This window comes from Apostichopus japonicus, chromosome 14, assembly GCF_037975245.1.
Source record: "Apostichopus japonicus isolate 1M-3 chromosome 14, ASM3797524v1, whole genome shotgun sequence".
Lineage (NCBI taxonomy): Eukaryota > Metazoa > Echinodermata > Holothuroidea > Aspidochirotida > Stichopodidae > Apostichopus > Apostichopus japonicus.
The window spans coordinates 8,083,481-8,105,187 of NC_092574.1; the positions used below are offsets into that span (position 1 = coordinate 8,083,481).

At 34.7% G+C, this 21,707-nt stretch overlaps 1 pseudogene; it reads right to left on the reverse strand.

The window, feature by feature from the left end:
* Positions 1–467: 467 nt before the first annotated feature.
* Positions 468–21,707, reverse strand: part of LOC139979955 (tyrosine-protein kinase Fer-like) — a 34,598-nt pseudogene continuing 13,358 nt past the window's right edge.

A 21,707-nucleotide genomic window follows, 5' to 3' on the forward strand; every position in this document is an offset into this window, starting at 1 on the left:
TGGATAAAATTGAAAGCAAATAGTTAATAGCCATCTCTGTAATTTCTTCCTCAAAAGAAAGAACTATTTCATACATTTTTGTAGAAAAATAATTATTAAAAAGTTTACTTTTGATAATAATAACAATAAAGATTGCAAAATAATATATATCTGTGAAGTTAAGATTTCCCTCTACCAGTAAAAACCAGAACACTGTTTAAAACATAAAAAGGACAAAATGTACAAAAAAAACACAAAAAAATCTTGCTATTGTTTGAGATCTTGAACATAACATACATCGTATTGCATCTTGCTCATGTCCAGATGTTTAAAGGAGCATTTTGAGGAAAAATATAACAAATTTTCTGCCCTGTCAAGATACTAAAATCCCATGCCAATGAAGGTCATTAATTTCACTAGACAACTTTAACCTCAAATAATGTATTCCAAGTGGAACAATTTCAAACATTATCAATGTGATTTCTGTGCCTAAAATATGAAAAATTTCTTGAGTGTTAACTATGGAAGATCAATGGATTTGTTCACCACTTTAACCACTGTAGGCTTGATTAAGTTTACAATTAAATGCATAAAGCTTCTGTAATTGCTTCAAGAAAGTTGTTGTTTTTGGTTGAAAGCAATTTATTCCTTTCCTCCCATGTTGTAAGTCCTATTCATATAGGGTAAAATGAATTGGTTTGTTTACGAGGTAAACACCCCCCACCCCCTACCCCAATACAGAAATCATTGATACAAATATGTAGCTAACCTGTTGCATTATTGTTCAAAATTATACATGGCTTTAAAATTCATTTGTATACATATCCTCCAGTTCTGCTTGTGTTAATTCTAGTTAAGAATGAAACTTCATGTCTTCTTATGGCATATATACATTTTTGTTACATGCGCAGTTTTATCAAGTTTTTTGAAACACACTTAGAAGGAAGTGAAAATACAAGGAACTCTTTTTTCTGATACAACAAATTTGTTACCATCGAAGAACAGAAAGTAAAACACAAAGTGTGTATTGCAGTCTAAGAAGTAAAATACTAAACTTTGTCGCACAAAAGAGAAACTTTATGAAATGTTGGTCCGTCAAATGTAATACAAACTATTCCTGTGTAAATAAAAAAATATCTACAATGGCAGAAAAGGAGACAAAAATCCTCCAAGCAATTCTGGGATACATATAAATATTGCAAAATTATGAGGAGATATCAGATATGCAACAGTTATCCTGTGTGACATATTGACTTTTAATTTTGGGGATTAACCTTGAATAAATAGAAAGGAAATGCATTTCTTTTTCAAATGTTGAAAAAAATAGCCATCGTAATGAGCACTCAATCCATATCTTATTTAGATTTAATACAAACCAATGACCTAGTTTTACGATCGCATTGTAATGAGTGACCATTTAGCAGTACATGTAATTATCCAGCAATGAGCTATGTTATAGACCCATTGTAATGAGTGACCATTTAGCAGTATGTGTAATTATCCAGCAATGAGCTATTTAATAGACCCCATTGTAATTAATGACCATTTAGCAGTGCGCGTAATTATCCAGCAATGAGCTATTTCATAGACCCATTGTAATTAATGACCACTTAGCAGTATGTGTAATTATCCAGCAATGAGCTATTTAATAGACCCCATTGTAATTAATGACCATTTAGCAGTACGCGTAATTATCCAGCAATGAGCTATTTCGTAGACTCATTGAAATTAGTGACCATTTAGCAGTATGTGTAATTATCCAGCAATGAGCTATTTAATAGACCCCATTGTAATGAGTAACCATTTAGCAGTATGTGTTTTCTATTGTCTATTATCTATTGTTGTTACATTGCAAGACAATATTACAACTATTATTCATAATGAGAATTGAGTTCATGTTATTGATCCACTAACCAAGCTCTGCCTGTATGAATTTCAATATGTTGAACAATCAATACCTTGTTTTGTGCACATTGGGACAATCATTATTAACTTTTGCATATGAACCTCATTTTCTTTCTTCAATTTTTTTCAATAGTTTCAAATCAATAATCCAGCTTTTTGCCTGCAAACGGTCCAATAGTGTTATACAAACTTTTCTTGCAAAGCAAATACTGCAAAAGGAAATACCAAAGAAGCAGCTTGTGTCTCCAACATGGCTAAAAACTCATTGGATATATTTCCCTTGATGTTATTGATCAAACTTTTTTGTTGCCAATTAATTTATAAGAAGTATTTGAAATTTCCTGATACAGAAAAAAAAGAGTTGGAACACAAAGATATATGTTGTTTCACTGATCAAATTTACTTTGCCATCAACTATATCAGAGTAACTGTGGTAAATATGCTAATGGCCGTCACAATGTGACAACGAACAACATCTCACCTATAAATAAAAGACCTGGTGTCATCCCACGACAAAATAGTTAACGAGACTTACCATTAATGTATATCAGTTGGAATTTAGGTACACTTACTTAGGTACACTTACTAAATCAAAAACTGTTTCAGACTGTATAAATGACAATTAACTTTACAGGGTGAGAAATATATTGTAAATACATCATTTCTTAACAAGACTGCAAGCCCACGATAATTGGATGAGTACTGTCATGAACAAACTAAACATAGGTAAATGCCATGCTATGTATATTCCATTTTGAAACGGTTATCGGTTCCAATCGTTCCAAGAATCCAGTGTTTGATGGGGGAACCATGCAACCATACAATCCATTCTCTTCTTCACCAGAAAACACCGGATAAAGTGAAACATTCTCGATCACGTAATTTGGGATTCACTTAATCGACGGCCATATTTCTGGGATGTTTCCTGAGCAAACATTGGCAATAGATTTGTAAAGATGGTGGCTTTTCACCTCTGTACCCTTGAGTTGTATCAGACTGAATCTCACACTATTGGATGTTGAAATAATTGAATTTTTTTAAAAAGAGATTGCATTCTATTTAAATATTTTATGTATCTTCTTCATCGCTGTCTTGATTTCTGAAAAGTTTGGTCTGTCCTCTGGTTCTTTCCTCCAGCAGGCCTGGATCCATTCCCAGACGGCATCTGGACATTCGGGAGGCTGGTTCATCCGATAGCCTGAAATTGTGGAGAAGATAGGCTTATAACCATGACAACGAAAAACAAGCACAGGCATCTAACGGTCGCTATGGTAGTGGTCAATAACGAGACATTTTAGGCATATTTCCAAGAATGTCAGACTTTTTTCTACATCATTTGTATCATTCATATTATATGTAACTAGCAGTAGTTAGTATCTAACGTAAATTAAGGTGGCATTTTTCTTGAGGACGAAAAGAAGGAAGCAGTTACAGCTTTACAAAAATTAACCCCCCTCCACTCCCCCAAAGAATAATTCATTAACTGTCTGGTACAGCTTTGGAAACCCTCTATTATACCTACTGAGGCTTTCTTGTGTAACTATAGTAACCAACTGAGGACCACCTGGTGTAACTTTTGTTATCTATTATATATTGTCTTTTAATTTTAATTTGAATTGCATACAGTGAGTACTATTATTTTCCAGTTCATCTGGCCAATATTCTTATTTTCCTTAAAGGGGGAGGGTAAGGTTAAGGTGACTTCATATTCCTCTCTCATTGTTTTTCAGTACTTACCGCCTTGTATTTTCTCTCTGGCCTCGTTGTTATTCATGCCGGGGTACGGAGTGCTACCTCTGGAGAATATCTCCCAGAGGAGTACTCCATAATTCCAGACGTCAGAGAGCGACGTGTATCTTCCTGAAAGAGGATAGAGAGAGGACAAGCAGAACGGGTTGATTCCTGAGGAGATAGATGATGCAAGTCTCACGTTGAATGGAAGAGTCTAAAAAACATATTTATATATATATATTTTATTATATATGCAATCAATTAAATATGTATCTGAAGAAGATTTGAATGCTAGTACCTGGCTGTTGATGTTTCATGCTACGATGTAAGCTAGGGGCAAATTTTTTACGGATTTTGACTGGTTGTCCATCTGACAACCCGGCCTAATAGTTTATATGTCGAGAAAATTATAAAAATATCAAAATAAGAATCACTAATACATTCACTTCAGGAGAGATTGATTAGACCATTGTTTAGATTAGATTAATTAAAACTGATTGGTTGGAATTAAACAGGACTATATCTGAGCCTTATGATGTTTAGATTTATATGTTTGATTATTGATTCCTAGAGCTACAGTATGATGTGTCAACTGTTTTTAACAAATAATTCTTATTTTTCAAATTGGGGGCCTGGGGGGAGGGGGATGTGGGGTGGGGAAATACATTATCAATGAATTTGGACAAAAAAAATCTAAGATGCCAATCAGGATGCTCATTATGGATTCCAAGGGCTCAGGTAAACTCTTCAATGAAGTGGCAGGGTTTGGGATTGAAAGTGTTTCACATAATAAAACGATTTTCAAAATGTTTCCTTGTGTTTTATTTCAAATTGTGAATGTTCTGATTTGGCCAAAAATGAGAAATACAATCTTAATGCTTTGGCCAGACAAAATCATTAAATTTTGAAAGAAAAAAAAAATGTTCTCAAATGCCAGTCAGGATGCTCATTATGGATTCCAAGAGCTCGGGTATACTCTTCAATGAAGGTAAGTGTCGGTCTATGGAACACTAATAAAATGATTTTCAAATGTGTCTTTGTACTTTCTTTAAATTGAGAACGAATAATCTCATTATAGCTTAATAAGAAGGACACCCTCTATACAGTGTAGAAAAAACTAAAAAAAAATGGCCAAAAAAAGAAGAGAATTGATAAGGCTATAAGCCATACGAAATCCCAAAAATTTTGACCAAAAAAAAAAGGTTCTCAAATGCCAGTCGGGATGCTCATTATGGATTCCCAGAGCCCAGATATGCTTCTCTCTGAAGTTAAAAGTGGTAGCCTATGGAATTTTTAGCCTATTAAAATGATTCTCAAAATGTTTCATTATAAATCCCCTCAAATTGAGAATGAATACTATCACTGCTGCTTTATAAGAAGGACACCCTCTATCTAATGCATATATGTAGGAAGAACTAAAATAAGGTCATGATTTTGGCCAAAAAATAAATAAACTCCTTAGGTTATATAGCCATACAAATTCATTAAATTTGGACCAAAAAAAAAAGTTCTCAAATGCCAGTCAGGATGCTCATTATAGACACCAAGGGCCCTGTTATGCTTCTCTCTGAAGTTAAAAGTGGAAGTCTATGAAATTTTTAGCCTATTAAAATGATTCTCAAAATGTTTCATTACAAATTCTCTCAAATTGAGAATGAATAATATCACTGTTGCTTTATAAGAAGGACACCCACTATCTAATGCATATGCATGGAAAGAACTATAAAGGTCATGATTTTGGCCACAAAAAAAAAAGAAACTCATAAGGCTATAGCCATACAAAATCATTAAATTTTGGAAACAAAAAAAAGTTCTCAAGTGCCAGTCAGGATGCTCATGGATTCCCAGAGCCCAGATATGCTTCTCTCTGAAGTTAAAAGTGGTAGTTTATGGAATCTTTAGCCTATTAAAATGATTCTCAAAATGTTTCACTAAAATTCTCTCAAATTGAGAAGGAATAATATCATTGTTGCTTAATAAGAAGGACACCCTCCATCCAATGCATATGTGTGGAAAGAACTAAAAGGGTCGTGATTTTTACCCCTCCCCAAAGTAAGGCTTTGGCCATACATACTCAATAAATTCAGACAAAAAAAGTTCTCAATGCCAGTCAGGATGCTCATTATGGATACCCAGAGCCCAGATATGCTTCTCTCTGAAGTTAAAAGTGGTAGTTTATGGAATTTTTAGCATATTAAAATGATTCTCAAAATGTTTCATTATAAATTCTCTCAAATTGAGATTGAATAATATCATTGTTGCTTAATCAGAAGGACACCCTCCATCCAATGCATATGTGTGGAAAGAACTAAAAGGGTCGTGATTTTTACCCCCCCTCCCCCTCCCCAAAGTAAGGCTTTGGCCATACAAACTCAATAAATTCAGACAAAAACAGTTCTCAATGCCAGTCAGGATGCTCATTATAGATACCAAGAGCCCAGATATGCTTCTCTCTGAAGTTAAAAGTGATAGCATATGGAATTATTAGCATATTAAAATGATTCTCAAAATGTTTCATTATAAATTCTCTCAAATTGAGAATGAATAATATCATTGTTGCTTAATCAGAAGGACACCCTCTATCCAATGCATATGTGTGGAAAGAACTAAAAGGGTCGTGATTTTTACCCCCCTCCCCAAAGTAAGGCTTTGGCCATACAAACTCAATAAATTCAGACAAAAACAGTTCTCAATGCCAGTCAGGATGCTCATTATGGATACCAAGAGCCCAGGTATGCTTCTCTCTGAAGTTAAAAGTGGTAGCATATGGAATTTTTAGCATATTAAAATGATTCTCAAAATGTTTCATTATAAATTCTCTCAAATTGAGAATAATATCATTGTTGCTTAATAAGAACGACACCCTCTCTCTAATGCACATGTGTGGAAAGAATTAAATTGATCATGATGTGAGCCATATGGCTGCAACTTTACAAATTTAGTGAATTTGGAGAACGAAAGTTCTCAATTCACAGTCAGGATGCTCCCTATGTTTTCATACAGAGCTCAGAAATATGCTTTACTATGCAGTTTCTATGTTTTTTTAGAATTTCTTTCAAGGTGGGAATGGTTCTTCTCATTCCATCTATTTTTGTAAAATTAAATGAAATTAGAAAATCAGAAATTTGCTTTTCTATCCAGATAAAAGTGGTAGTCTATGGAATTTTAAGCCTCATGATATCATAACAATTTTCAAAGTGTTTTAGAATAACCTTCTTTTAACCTGGGAATGAATAATACATTATTACATAATTCAAAAAGACACCCTCCATCCTATGCATATACTTAAAAGGTCATGATTATGGTAAAATATAGAGTTATTTTTAAAGGGTTAAAAATTCCCAATAAACCACTTTAAACTGATCCTAGACAAGCATATCTGGTAACTCATAATGAGCATTCTATGTGACATTTGAAAGGGGTTTTTTTTTCGACTGAATTTAGGGTTCTATTTATTATTGTTTAGCATTGGGTGTTTATTACTATCTGTTTTAGGCTTTTACAATAATGGTCTTACTGTACTATTGTTTCTCATACTTATTTATATTTATAAACATAGACTATGATTTAATCTTTTGTGCATTTTGTTAAGTTTTTAAAATTATTTTACTATTTACATACTTCTGAAGTTGTTTTGGACTGTATGCATTCAGGTTGTATTTTTTTATTATCGTTTAGTACAAGTGTTTTTTATATTGTTGGGCTTTTACATTTTATGCCTTATTGGTTCTATATATTTAATATTTAGGTTTTTGTTACTATTTGTTTTTAGGTTTTACATTTGCAAAGCGCTTTGAGCAGTGTTGCTGATTATGCGCTTAAAATATTACTTATTATTATTAATATTATTGACTGATGATTTTTTTGTCTTAGCTTTTTAATTCTTTCCAAAACTATGGTTAGGATGGAAGTTGTCCTACTGCATTAAGTTCAAATAATATGCTACATTCTCAATTTGAAAGGAAGTGAAATGAAACATTCTGATAATTATTTTAATATTTAGAGGTTTAAACAGTCCATAGACTTCAACTATTAGTTTCAGTATAAAGCATATTTCTGAGCTCTGGGAATTTATAATGAGCATCCTGACTGGCATTTGAGTACCTTTGTTGATTTTTGCATGGCTGAAACCTAATGATTTTTTTGTGGCAAATCATGTCTTCCTATTTTTTCCACAAGCAACAATGATATAATAAATTCCTAATTTGAAAGAAGTTATAACAAAACATTTTAAAAATCATTTTAATATTTAGCGGCTCTAAGTTCCATAGACTAACTATTTAACTTGGAATCCATAATGAACATCCTGACTGGCATTTGAGAACTTTCTATTTGTTTTGGTCCATATTTAACAGTTTTGTAGGCTGAAACCTTATAATTTTGTTTTATTTTTTGGCCAAAAAAATGACCTTTTAAGTTGAGGGTATCCTTCTGAATTAAGCAACAATTATATCAATTCCTAATTTGAAAGAAGTTATAATAAAACATTTTAAAAAATCATTTTAATATTTAGAGGCTTTTGGTTCCATAGACTAACACTTTAACATCAGAACTTTCTATTTTTGTTTGTCCAACTTTAAGTTTTGTTACTCTAAAACCATAAAATTATTTTAATATTATAAGAGGCCTAGCTCTGAGAATCCATAACGAGCATCCTGACTGGCATTTGAGAAATTGTTATTTGGTCCAAATTATATAAGTTTGTAAAATTAAATTTAAGTTAAATTTAAATTAACTAAGTTATAATTTTCTTTAGCTAAACTATGACCTTTATAAGTATTTCCACAATGATGCATAGGATGGTGTGTGTCTTTCTGAATTAAGCAACAATCATATAATACAATCCAAATTTGAAAGAAATTATTATGACAAATTTTGAAAATCATTTTATGCACATTTCTGAGCTTTGAGATGCCATTATGAGTATCCTGACTTCTGTCCAAATTGAATGATTTTTGATAATATTTGAAAACAATCATGACCTTTTAAGGCCTTTCCAAAATTACGCATAGGGTGGAGGGTGTCCTTCAGTAAAAAGCAACAATGGCATTTGAAAACTTCTGCCAAATTGAAAGTTTTGTAGGGCCATATATAGCCTATGACTTTTTTTTTTTTAATTCTTTAGTAAAAATCATGACTGTTTTAATTCTTTCCAAAATTATGCATAGGATGTCTTTTATTCTCAATTATCAGGTCTGGATGCTCTTTATGGATTCCTAGAGCCCTGGTTTGCATTTGTTTAGTGGTAGTCCCTAATTATCAAAATGATTTCATATAACACAAAATCATTCAATTTAGATTCTCAGCATCAAGAATTTTATGCTTTTCTCTGAAGCTAAAAGTGGCATGTTAAGAGGGTTATAACTCCATTTTTTGCTGTGGCTAAAATTCTGACCTTTTTTTAATTCTTTCTAATATTACACCTAGATTGGAAGTTGTCATTCTGATTTAAGTTATTATTACTTCTGAATATTACTTCTGACTTATTACGTCTGAGTACTTATTACTTCTGAGTTATTATTACTTCTGAATTAAGTAATATAATCAGTTCCCACATTGATAAAAGTTATAGCCATTTTTTGTAACATCACTTTAATTTTTGAAGGGTAAAACTTCTAAAGACTACCACCTTTAACTCCATTTTTTTTTTCTGTGGCTACAATCGTGACCTATTTTTAATTCTTTCTAATATTATACCTAGATTGAAAGTTGTCATTCTGAATTAAGTTAGATGAATATGATCTGTTCCTACCTTGAAAGAGGTTATAAACATTTTTGGGGGAAAATCACTTTAATGTTTAGAAGGTTAACTTTCAGAGAAAAGAACATTTCTGGGCTCTGGGAATCTATTTTAGAACTTTCATATTTTGTCCAAACTATAATGATATTGTACATGCTTATAAATACCTTATTTTGTTTGCCTTATGATGATTTTTAATTATTTGCCAAAATAATGACCTGTTTCTAAAATGATTTGATCCCAATTATTTATTATGTAACGGGCAATAGCCTTGTGATTCAATTTGTTTTTGGCCACACTCATTTTATCTTTTCATTTTAACTCAATACATGTTTCTGCATTTGAAAACTTTTGTTTTGGTCCAAATTTAATGATTTTGTAAGGCTAAAACCTTATGATTTTTTTCATTTTTGGCCAAAGTCATGACCATTTAAGTTTTTTTCCACAATTACACATAAAATGGAGGGTTTCCTTCTGTGTTAGGCAACAATGGATACAATCAATTCCAAATTTGAAAGAAGTTATAAGAAAATATGTCAAAAATCATGATAAATATTTAGAGGCTTTAAGTTCCATAGACTAACACTTTTTACTTCAGAGAAAAGCATATTTCTGGTCTCTGGGAATCCATAATGAGCATCCTGACTGGCATATGAGAACCTTTTTATACTTGTCCCAATTTAATGTTTTGTAATGCTAAAACTTAATGATTTTTGTTTTACTTTTTACCAAAATCATGACCATTTAAGTTGTTCCACAAATATATGCATATGATTTAGGGTGTCCTCCTAAATTCAGCAACAATGATATAATTCATTCCCAATGTAATAGAAGTTATGAAAAACATTTTGAAAATCATTTTAATAAGCATAAAAATCCATACATTACCACTTTTAACCTTCAGAGAAAAGTATGTTTCCAAGCTCGGAGAATCACTAATGAGCATCCTGACTGGCATTTGAGAACATTTTGTTTGTTCAAGTTAATTGATTTAGTAAGACTATTCATATCGCCTTACGAATATGTAAATTTTCCACCAAAACAAAATATCATAACCATTTTCATTCTTTCCACTATGATGCATAAGAGACAAAGGCTGTCCCTCCTAAAGTAAGCAACAATGATATAATACATTCCCAATGTGAAAGAAGTAATTATGAAACATTTTGAAAATCATTTTAATAAGCATAAAAATCCATACACTTCCACTTTTAACTTCAGAGAATAGCATATTTTTGAGCTCTGGGAATCCATAATGAGCATCCTTACTGGCATTTGAGAACTTTTTTTTGGTCCAAAATTTAACAGTTTTGTAAGGCCTTGTAAGCCTTACAAGTTTTTTTTTTGGCCGCCAAAATCATGACCTTTAAGTTTTTCCACAATAATGCATAGGATGGCGGGTGTCCTTCTGTATAAAGCAACAATGATATAATACATTCCCAGTAATTATGAAACATTTTGAAAATCATTTTAATAAGCGTAAAAATCCATACACTACCACTTTTAACTTCAGAGAAAAGTATGTTTCCAAGCTCTGGTTCCGTCATGGGCATCCTGAGTGGCATTGGAGAACTCGTTGAGTTTTTGGCCCCAATTTAGATATCATGAACAGTTTAATTCTTTCCACGGTGATGCATTAGATGGAAGGTGTCCTTCTGAAGGAAGCAATATGATATAAAACATTCCCAATGTGAAAGGAATTTTTAGAAACATTTTGAAAATCATTTTAATAAGCATAAAAATCCATACACTACCACTTTTAACTTCAGAGAAAAGTATGTTTCCAAGCTCTGGTTCCGTAATGGGCATCCTGAGTGGCATTGGAGAACTTGTTGAGTTTTTGGCCCCAATTTAGATATCATGAACAGTTTAATTCTTTCCACGGTGATGCATTAGATGGAAGGTGTCCTTCTGAAGGAAGCAATATGATATAATACATTCCCAATGTGAAAGGAATTTTAGAAACATTTTGAAAATCATTTTAATAAGCATAAAAATCCACACACTACCACTTTAACTTCAGAGAATAGCATATTTTTGAGCTCTGTGAATCCATAATGAGCATACTGACTGGCATTTGAGAACTTTTTTTTTGTCCAAAATTTAACAGTTTTGTAAGGCCTTGTAAACCTTACAAGTTTTTTTTTTTTGCAGCCAAAATCATGACCTTTAAGTTTTTCCACAATAATGCATAGGATGGAGGGTGTCCTTCTGTATAAAGCAACAATGATATTATACATTCTCAATGTGAAAGAAGTTATAATGAAACATTTTGAAAATCATTTCAGTAAGCATAAAAATCCATAGACTAAACACATATTAACTTCAAAAAGAAGCATATTTCTGAGCTCTGGGAATCCATAATGAGCATCCTGACTGGCATTTGAGAACTTTCTTTTTTGTCCAAAATTTAACAGTTTTGTAAGGCTAACACCTTACAAGTTTTTTTTTTTGTGGCCAAAATCATGACCTTTTTAGTTCTTTCAACACATATGCATTAGATAGAGGATGTCCTTCTGAATTAAGCAACAATAATATCATACATTCCCAATGTGAAAGAAGTTATAATGAAACATTTTGAAAATCATTTCAGTAAGCATAAAAATCCATAGACTAAACACATATTAACTTCAAAAAGAAGCATATTTCTGAGCTCTGGGAATCCATAATGAGCATCCTGACTGGCATTTGAGAACTTTCTTTTTTGTCCAAAATTTAACAGTTTTGTAAGGCTAACACCTTACAAGTTTTTTTTTTTGTGGCCAAAATCATGACCTTTTTAGTTCTTTCAACACATATGCATTAGATAGAGGATGTCCTTCTGAATTAAGCAACAATAATATCATACATTCCCAATGTGAAAGAAGTTAAAATGAAACATTTTGAAAATCATTTCAATAAGCATAAAAATCCATAGACGAAACACATTTTAACTTCAAAAAGAAGCATATTTCTGAGCTCTGGGAATCCATAATGAGCATCCTGACTGGCATTTGAGAACTTTCTTTTTCTGTCCAAAATTTAACAGTTTTGTAAGGCTAACACCTTACAAGTTTTTTTTTTTGGCCAAAATCATGACCTTTTAAGTTCTTTCTACACATATGCATTAGATAGAGGGTGTCCTTTTGAATTAAGCAACAGTGATATCATACATTCCCAATGTGAAAGAAGTTATGTTAAAACATTTTGAAAATCATTTTAATGAGCATAAAAATCCATAGACTAACACATTTTAACTTCAGAGAGAAGCATATTTCTGAGCTCTGGGAATCTATAGTGAGCATCATGACTGGCATTTGAGAACTTTCTATTTTTGTTTGTCCAAATTTAACAATTTTGTAGTGCTAAAACCTTGAAACCCAAAAATCATGACCTTTTCAAGTTTACCTACAATTATACATTAGATAGAAGGTGTCCTTCTGAATTAAGCAACAATGATATCACCAATTCCTAATTTGAAAGAAGTTATAATAAAACATTTTGAAAATCATTTCAATAAGCATAAAAATACATAGACTAACACATTTTAACTTCAGAGAGAAGGATATTTCTGAGCTATGGGAATCTACAATGAGCATTCTGACTGGCATTTGAGAACATTTGTTTGTCCAAATTTTAACAATTTTGTAGGGTTAAAACCTTATAATTTTGTTTAATTACCTTATAATTTTGTTTAATTTTTTGCCAAAAATCATGACCTTTTTAAGTTTTACCACAATTATACATAAGATAGAGGGTGTCCTTCTAAATTAAGCAACAATGATATAATCAATTCCTAATTTAAAAGAAGTTATAACAAAACATTTTAAAGTCATGCTTTAAGTTCCATAGACTAACACATTTCAGAAGAAAAGCATATTTCTGAGCTCTAGGAATCCATAATGAGCATCCTGACTGGCATTTAAGAACTTTCTATATCTGTTTGTTCAAATTAAACAATTTTGTAAGGCTAAAACCTTATAATTTTGTTTTAATTTTTGCCAAAACTATTAACCTTTTAGGTTTTTCCACAATTATGCATCAGATAGAGGGTGTCCTTCTAAATTAGGCATCAATGATATAATCAATTCCAAATTTGAAAGAGATATAATAAAACATTTTAAAAATCATTTAAATATTTAGAGGCTTTAAGTTCCATAAACTAACACATTTCAGAAGAAAAGCATATTTCTGAGCTCTAGGAATCCATAATGAGCATCCTGACTGGCATTTGAGAACTTTCTATTTCTGTTTGTCCAAATTTATCAATTTTTTTAAGGCTAAAACCCTTATAAATATGTTTTACTTTTTGGGCAAAAATTGTGAGGTTCTAAGTTTTTCCACATTAATGCATCAGATAGAGGGTGTCTTTCTGAATTAAGCAACAATGATATAATCAATTCCTAATTTGAATGAAGTTATTACAAAACATTTCAAACTCATTTTAATATTTAAAGGCTCTAAATTCCATAGACTAAAATTTTAATTTTAGAGAAAAGCATATTTCTGAGCTCTGGGAATCCATATTGAGCATCCTGACTGGCAATTGAGAACTTTCTTTTTTGTTTGTCCCAATTTAACAATTTAAAGTTAGGTATATCTGAGCTTTTGAAATCAATATTTTAGCACCCTGACTTAATATTTGAGTCCTTTATTAAAAACCTTCCATATAATTATTTTAAGTCTTTAGTCATTATGATTTTTTTTCTAGAATCACAATTTTTTTAAATTGTTCCCAAAGTGATGCATAGGATGCCCTGTTGATTATAAAAATGCAAAGAGTTCAAATAAATTCAGTGTTATTTAAAGCTATTTCATAATTTGAGGCTTAATATTTCATACAACCCCACTTTTAACTAAAGAATAAAGCAGACCCTAGTTTGGTGGGAATTCCTAGTTCCTAAACTGTTTAAGTTTTGCTAAATTTAAGGTTTGCATAACCTGTCATAATTTTTTCAATTTTCAGCAACAAAGCACGAATTCCTCTTGCTTAAAATTAAACATGCCATCATTTGATGATGATGTTATATTGCCCCTAATGTTAATTATTATGACCAAAAAATAATAAATAAATAAATAAATAAAATTAAAAAAATAGTGATAATAATATCTCACTTATATATAGTACTTAAATACCAGCAATAGGTCTCAAAGCGCTTCACAGAAGAGATGTTACCCCTGGTCAATGATAACCTGTCCCAGAGACAATCCCTCCAGGCGGCTGCAGTTATATACTGCGCCCAATGACAAGTTACCTCACAGGTACCCATTTAACCCCTGGGTGGAGAGAGGCAATTGAGATAAAGCATCTTGCCCAAGGACACAAGGTAATGGACTAGGCAGGAGTTGAACCAGCAATCCTTGGATCACAAGTTCGACGCCTAAGCCAATCGTCCACAACACTCTCTAAGGTTTTGAACACGCAGGTTTTGAAACACACCCACAGAATATTTCACTTTTATATAGCGCTTGTACCAGCAATAGGTCTCAAAGCGCTTAACAGAAGATATGTCACCCCTGGTCAATGATAACCTGTCCCAGAGACAATCCCTCCAGGCGGCTGCAGTTATATACTGCGCCCAATGACAAGTTACCTCACAGGTACCCATTTAACCCCTGGGTGGAGAGAGGCAATTGAGATAAAGCATCTTGCCCAAGGACACAATGTAATGGACTAGGCAGGAGTCGAACCAGCAATCCTTGGATAAGTCCGATGCCTAAGCCAATCGTCCACAACACTCTCTAAGGTTTTGAACACACAGGTTTTGAAACACACCCACAGAATATTTCACTTTTATATAGCGCTTATACCAGCAATAGGTATCAAAGTGCTTTACAGAAGATATGTTACCCCTGGTCAATGATAACCTGTCCCAGAGACAATCCCTCCAGGTGGCTGCAGTTATATACTGCACCCAATGACAAGTTACCTCACAGGTACCCATTTAACCCCTGGGTGGAGAGAGGCAATTGAGATAAAGCATCTTGCCCAAGGACACAAGGTAATGGACTAGGCAGGAGTCGAACCAGCAATCCTTGGATCACAAGTCCGACGCCTTAGCCAATCGTCCACAACACTCTCTAAGGTTTTGAACGCGCAGGTTTTAAAACACACCCACAGAATATTTCACTTTTATATAGTGCTTAAATACCAGCAATAGGTCTCAAAGCGCTTTACAGAACATATGTTACCCCTGGTCAATGATAACCTGTCCCAGAGACAATCCCTCCAGGCGGCTGCAGTATATACTGCGCCCAATGACAAGTTACCTCACAGGTACCCATTTAACCCCTGGGTGGAGAGAGGCAATTGAGATAAAGCATCTTGCCCAAGGACACAAGGTAATGGACTAGGCAGGAGTCAAACCAGCAATCCTTGGATAACAAGTTCGACGCCATAGCCAATCATCCACAACACTCTCTAAGGTTTTGAACACGCAGGTTTTGAAACAGACCCACAGAATACCTCACTCCTATAGAGCGCTTATACCAGCAATAGGTCTCAAAGCGCTTTACAGAAGAGATGTTACCCCTGGTCAATGATAACCTGTCCCAGAGACAATCCCTCCAGGCGGCTGCAGTTATATACTGCGCCCAATGACAAGTTACCTCACAGGTACCCATTTAACCCCTGGGTGGAGAGAGGCAATTGAGATAAAGCATCTTGCCCAAGGACACAACGTAATGGACTAGGCAGGAGTTGAACCAGCAATCCTTGGATCACAAGTTCGACGGCTTAGCCAATCGTCCACAACACTCTCTAAGGTTTTGAACACGCAGGTTTTGAAACAGACCCACAGTAACTGCTTTTACCACTTCTTTGCCATACTCAGGCGCGTAGCCAGGAATTTGCCAAGGGAGGGGCGAACCTGTAGGCAAACTATCAGAGCCAAATATATGGCTCTGAAAACTATCTTAGCGTAGCGCCATCACGAGTTGGCACGAAGCCTACAAGAAAACTTTGGCCGAAAATGCCTCCCAGTTCGCTGGAAATGGCACTTCCCAGGCCTTGTAAGTTGCAATTAAGCATTTTCTATTTTGAAATTACAAGGGATATCATAAAAATATACAAAAAAAATGTGCTCAAGGGGGGGGGGGCGGTCACCCCGTTGGCCCCCCTTGGTTACGCGCCTGGACATACCTATACACAACCTTTACCATAGTTCATGGCCCCAGGGGCCGTCCATTTGATTGATATCTGTCTCAGGTTGTTGCTGTCAATCTGATATTCCTCTTCTTCTCTCGACATTCCAAAATCGCTAAACCTTCAGAATATTCTTCGTGCCGACCAGACAATTCCTCGCTGCCAGGTCTCTGTCAGTGAGGTGAAAGCATGACCATGAGTTTTACAGAGGTATACTGTTGGAGCATGGCAGTGACCATATATCAATCTACTACATCTGCTGTAATATACAGAGCAATTGGCATCTCACGTTATTGGGCCCCTCCCAAAAAAATTCTCCCTACCTTGAGGTTTCATTCCTTAATGTTGCCGCATTTTTGATAATGTTAACATCATTTCAGTTCCACAGAGTGTTTATTCTAACATTCGTGTAGATGGATAGGAGATCAATGGTGTGAGGTGTGGGGGGGGGGGGCATGATGGTGGTGAGGTTCTATCTGTTAACAGAAAGTTACTTATCACTACAATTTACTAGCAGCATTCTACAATTACAACCATCAAGAGCAAAATGTCTAATTTCTAAAAGGAGTGGGAATGTCCCATTCTCCTTATTTGGTTAAGTATTAACGAGAATTGTCTTTAATTAGTATCCAGTTTTGACATTTTACCTTTGAAAGCAGATATCACACAAAGTTTTAAATAGACGCGAGTCCTGATTACTTATCTGAGTTCTTGTTTGTTCCTCAACAAATACATACTAACATACATGCATACCCATACCTACATCCATAAACCCACACACATGTTTATTAATCCCAGGACAATTTTCTAGTTTACCTGTGAATACAACTTTTGCCCTCCAAGTAAGCCATCCCTGATGCTGCGTCTTCACTCATTTTAATCCTCACGGGGACACTCAAGGTCTTGCTGTCATCTCGAAGCAACTTCAAAAGATCTCCTCCTGCAAAGGTGACAGAGAAGCAAACATCAGTCAGTAAAACCAATGTTTTTAAACAATTTACTGATTTCATCTCATAAATCTATTGTTGTTTAGTCTGTTTTGTGTGTATTAATTATGATACAAGCCTAAACGTACGCGAATAAAGTTCCTCTGTTCATGGTACATGTTGCACATCAGTGTAAAGCAAGCCAAAAACTAATAAAAGAGCTCATATATAATTGCAATCTTCTCTGAATGTGTAACCAGAAATACACCGTACAAAACTTCAATTTCTAGAAAATGTCACAGTATACTTAGAAAGATATTTATAAGGATATTTATGATATACGGATATATATGGACAATATAAGGATATTTAAAATATTTATAAGCCGGTCAAAATAGGTTACATTCAATCAACTAATAAATCTCCAGTTAGGTGCATAGATTTTGAGTTGGGTTATTCAACTAGCAGTGAGGAAACATTTTCTTCTTCGATAAAATTTCACGTTGTTTGCGACCAGAAAATACTTCTCCATACAACTAACCAGAGTGGCAGGGTATCCATATACAATAACATGTTGATGGTGTACCACATTCCCTAATGAATCAGAGGCAAAATTTGCCTCCCTAATCTAACTAATTTGATAGCTGTCACAGAAAAAAAGAAATGATGTCAAATTAATTTTTTCTGGTTTTTGACCTTGTACAAGCTCCATGACGATGTAGATTGGATGTCTGTCTGTTGCCACGCCGATAAGTTTGACGATGTTGGGATGGTTGTAATTCTTGAGGATGTAGGCCTCTGAGAGGAACTTCCTTCTCGTTGTAGCATCTACTGTGGCCTTGCACGTCTTGACGGCGACAGGTTTATTCTTAAATGTCGCTTTGTGGACGTCACCGAAATGTTCCTGCATGTACACAAGAAAAAGGATGCTTATGAAACTAAAAGAACAATGCAGTCAACAAACCCACCCCCTCACCCACCCCACCCCCGTTTTCATTTTATTAATATTTTATTTCACTGGGGGTGCAATAGAGAAGAGTTACAACCATATGGGATGTAATTAATACAGTTCTAACAAGATATTCATATAAAAATTCACTTTTTTTCTTCTTTTTTTTCACCTTAAATAAAGAATGCAGCAGTAGTATAGACAAGGAGATGTCACATGCGAGGTCATGTGATATGTCACATGAGAGCTCACAATATATGTCACATGAGAGGCAACCAGTGGCTTAATAAACCTTGAAACAGTAATTTTTCATTGCCTACAGCTGAAGGGGTATACAATAGAATTCAGCTAACATCTTACGTTAGCCCATGTACCAACAGTACGAATCTCCCCAACTAACTCAACATTAGTGCACACACATACTGTGTTGATAGGAATAGACTGGAGTAAACAACATGACACATGTTGTGCACACATGGTCATCCCTGTTAACTGCAAATACAAGTCAATTGGCCAAAAAAAAAATTCAAGGTTTCAGGGTCACTGGTACAAAGTGGGTAAATGTCACTGAAATTAACTCATCTACCAATTAACTTTTCATTACCATTAAAGGCAATGAAGACCCGCCCCAAACAGCGTGCTGCCATCTGAAAAAGTTAACTCTCTGTTGCTTGCAAGTGACGTTTTGCTCGTGTCACTACAAAATGCAGACAGTAATGAAACGTGATACCTTGATATCTTTAGCTGGACCTGAGATGTCCATCGCTGTATCGTTTGTACACTGTGCTGTGGGTATTGACCGCAGCTGTATGTACTGACTGTACACTAGTGTCTCATTTACTGACGGTAGCAAGCTGTATGTGTATTTGCTGGGATTGATGATGGTGTGTAACACTTCTATTACACCTCATTTGAAACTAGGTCAGATTACTGGCATTAGACGTTTCTTTTTTTGCGCGAGTCTTCACACCCTTTAAAAGATTGAATCATTGTGTCTTTCATGAAACTCGCCTGTCCTAATTTGGTGTCCAGCAGGATGTCCTTGTGTCGAAGCTCATGCTCGTCCTTGACCTTACTTATTGGATTTCTGATCATCATGGCTTTCGTCACCGGTGTTTGAGTTGACATGTGATGGTTCACCAGTTCCTGGATTGACCGAAAACTCCCTCCTTCCAATCGATACTGTTAAAAACCAGAACATTCAGACATCCCAAAAAATTGTGTGGAGGAGAAAAGTCAGGCTTAATGATATATCATATCAAACACACACAGTATGCCATTTCAATTTTAAAATGTGAGGGAGGAAGGGGAAGGGGGACCAAGATGTGTGGAAGGGGGGCCTTTCAGGACCCCTGGCCCCACCACTGCCTACAGAGGATGGTATTGTAACACCAAAATGTGTATTTTACATGGTGTTTTTACATGCTTTTATTTAGAAAATATTATGCTATTATGCTAATATATTACATATAATATATATATATTATGCAATTATTAAAAAAAGAAGCACTATTGTAATAATAGCTATCAGCAAAAATAAGTCCCAAGATTGAAATTGCTGTCACCTCTGCAGGTTTAAAAACTCGCAATGGACTGACCGTGCTATCGTCTTGTTTCACAATCGGGAAGTGCCTCTGTTTATCGGCGGACCTGCAGCAGAGCACGTACTGGCCGGAGGCGTCGCTCTTGAATCTGACAATGAAGTCTCCCTCCTGTTTCAGCAGCTCCTCCGTCTCTTGTCTCGGCAGGGCGCCGTGGTACCAGGCTTCATCCTCCAGGGGCACGTCCTTGTTGGAGCTAGGCTGTAGACACAAACATCTCTGCTGTAAGTTACTCAACATCAACAACATTCTGTTAAATAACAACTTTGGACGACAAAAAATATAACTAAACCTAACAGTAATAGGAGACTGACTTGACACAATGAAGTCAGACCACAGTTGGAGCATGCTTCTCCCATCTCATGTTTGTTCAGCTGGAAGATTTCAATTATCATATGACATGTGCACACTGTCACCTGACTAAGTACACTTGTCACCTGATTGAGTGCACATATGACCTGACTGAGTGCACTTGTCACCTGATTGAGTGCACATATCACCTGACTAAAAGCACTTATCACACGACTGATTGCACTTGTCACATGACTTCAGTGCATGAGAATGGTCTACCCTTCACCCACCTCAGACCGAATACTTGCTAACGTCACAGAACCTAAGCAGACTCAGAGATTGAAATAAGCCAAGACAATATGATTAACTCATATCTCCCATTCTTGGTATTATTTAAATGTACTATGAATTAACCATTGTCCACAATTCTTCAATTATCGGCCAAATGCTTAACACGCTAAAATTGTTCAAAGGACTTCCCGAAAGGCTTTCATCCTCTCTAAATTATACTGAGATGGGTGGGTGGGTGTTCAATTAGATAAATATGTCGCAGTGAGTTTACATGCTTTGTGGGTTGAAATAATATACTTCTCGTTATTTGATGTTTTTAGTATGTGTAGGGAACACACTGATGACTATTAATATCAGTGGTTAATGATCTAATATTCACACACACTTATGACTTGTAAAAACTACCTTCATACCTCATTAATACTTCACACCCACGCATGTTTATGAGACTGATATTTTCACCGGTACATTAAAACAAAGCGAATCTAAAACATATCAGTACAGAATTGCCAAGGTATAATAAATTCAGGTTGCAGATAAACCCAGCTTCCTTTAAAAAAAAAAATGGTATCAATAAAATCTGAGGTTTAATCTTCCTTCAAATCTGTAATATAGTATTCCCACCCAACATTTCCCAAGAAAATCGAACATGCTACTGAAGCACTGGGAACCTAAGTAACTCAGACAAAGTAAAACAAGAAGTGAAAGCAACAAGGAAACGGTCACCTTTATCACTAGTATACTAGCACTCTCTATAGCTAAATCAACTTTAACACACCTGCCGGCCTTGTTTATCAAACATGAGACACCTTGCAGCTAGCATTACGTACAGGTTAACACAATATTAGCAATACATGTTTTGGAAATGTCATGTCATAAGTGTAGTAATAGTAGAAATCAAGTCAGAAAATCTGCTAGAAATGAACACTTCCTTGTCCAAGGATATGTTTCTCTTGACTATAAAGGCAACAATGGAGATTCGTAATTCAGGATGTTTGTAAATGAATAAAGTTTCAACTAGCTTCAATTACGTCTCCAGTTTAAGCAACAGAGGATAGGAGGAAACAGGAGAACTAGCACATCTCCAAGCAGACACAAATTTTCTCTGACATTCAGATCAACTCTTAAGGTGGCATACTCCTATTAGGGTCTATATCAATCCGCAGCAAGT